Source organism: Salvelinus sp. IW2-2015, unplaced genomic scaffold, assembly GCF_002910315.2.
Source record: "Salvelinus sp. IW2-2015 unplaced genomic scaffold, ASM291031v2 Un_scaffold4395, whole genome shotgun sequence".
NCBI lineage: Eukaryota > Metazoa > Chordata > Actinopteri > Salmoniformes > Salmonidae > Salvelinus > Salvelinus sp. IW2-2015.
The window spans coordinates 32,002-33,959 of NW_019945665.1; positions in this window are offsets into that span (position 1 = coordinate 32,002).

Genomic DNA, 1,958 nt, shown 5'->3' on the forward strand with positions numbered 1-1,958 from the left:
AAAACAGTGTAACAGATATGGCTGAAAACAGTGTAACAGATATGGCTGAAAACAGTGTAACTGATATGGGTGAAAACAGTGTACAGATATGGCTGAAAACAGTGTAACTGATATGGGTGAAAACAGTGTAACTGATATGGGTGAAAACAGTGTAACTGATATTGCTGAAAACAGTGTAACAGATATTGCTGAAAACAGTGTAACTGATATGGGTGAAACAGTGTAACTGATATGGGTGAAAACAGTGTAACTGATATTGTGAAAACAGTGTAACAGATATTGCTGAAAACAGTGTAACAGATATTGTGTCTGTATATTTCTCTCTCTCCAGTGTACGTTCCTCCCTCTGTGGATGAATACAGACAGGGAACCGAGAACTCCCAGAAGACTCTGGTGGACATCAGGAGCGGACGCATCATCAAACCTGTCGGAGAGAGGAGAGAAGCATGATAATGACTCCTCAGGGTGAGAGAGTGTGTCTTTATGTGTGTATTTGTAACAGAGAGAGAATATACTAAAACTTTCTTGCGCACCTAACCCATATATTTCCTATCCAGAGCCTATGGAGGTCCCAGTCCCAGTCCAGAGGGAGTGGGAGGATGGGTGAGGGCTGATGTTCTGCCGCGGAGTCTCCTCCCCCCAGTCCTTAACGGTTGTGAAGTAGTATATACTGAACAGAAATATTAATGCAACAATCTCAAAGATTTTACTGAGTTACAGTTGATATGAGGAAATCTGTCAATTGAAATAAATAAATTAGGCCCTAATCTATGGATTTCACATGACTGGGAATACAGATATGCATCTGTTAGTTATAGATATTTTAAAAGAAATGGGCCTCACAATGGGCCTCGGGATCTCATCACGGTGTTTCTGTGCATTCAAATTGCCATCGATAAAATGCAATTGTTTTTGTTGTCTGTAGCTTRTGCTTGCCCATACCATAACCCCACTGCCACCATGGGGCACTCTGTTCACAACGTTGACATCAGCAAACCGCTCGACCACACGACGCCATACACATGGTCTGCGGTTGTGAGACCGGTTGGACATTCTGCCAAATTCTCTAAAACAAAGTTGGAGGCAGCTTATGTTAGAGAGATGAACATTCTATTATCTGGCAACAGCTCTGATGGACCTTCCTCCAGTCAGCCTGCCAATTGCAAGCTCCTTCAAACTTGAGACATCTGTGACATTGTGTTGTGTGATGAAACTGCACATTGTAGAGTGACCTTTTATTGTCCCCAGCACAAGGTGCACCTGTGTAATGATCATGCTGTTTAATCAGCTTCTTGATATGCCACACCTGTCAGGTGGATAGATTATCTTGGCAAAGGAGAAATGCTCACCAACAGGGATGTAAACAAATGTACGCACACAATTTGAGAGAGATATGTTTTTTGTGCATATGGAACATTTCTGGGATCTTTTCTTTCAGCTTATGAAACATGGGACCAATATTTTACGTGTTGCATTTATAATTTTGTTCTGTGTAGATGTTCTCCAGTGAATGTAAGGGGTTATGATCACTTTCATAGTCCACTACCTCCCTGGTGAGTACTTGGAAATAACACATTCAAATAGTTGTTTTTTGTGCTATTATCAATTACCAATACACATTACCAATTGTATTGRATTCTTTAAAATAAGTACCAAGAAGTGCAGCTTGTCACCATGTAGTTTCTGAGTAAATACCAGCTGAAACAGGATTGTAAAGTCACCCATCCAGACTTCAGAATGACACCCATTAATCTGGCCAGAGGCAAGACTGGTTAGGATGCCTTATCTTGTCATTTCTATGGCCACCCTAGCCTTTGTTTTATCAAGTTGTGTACCCTTACTGTCTTTAGTGTTGTCCTAACACTCGTGTAATCAAATATTAATTTCATATTCCACGTGATTGTAAATAGCACTCATCTGTGTATAGTCAGAGAAATGCTGTATTAAAATAGACCATT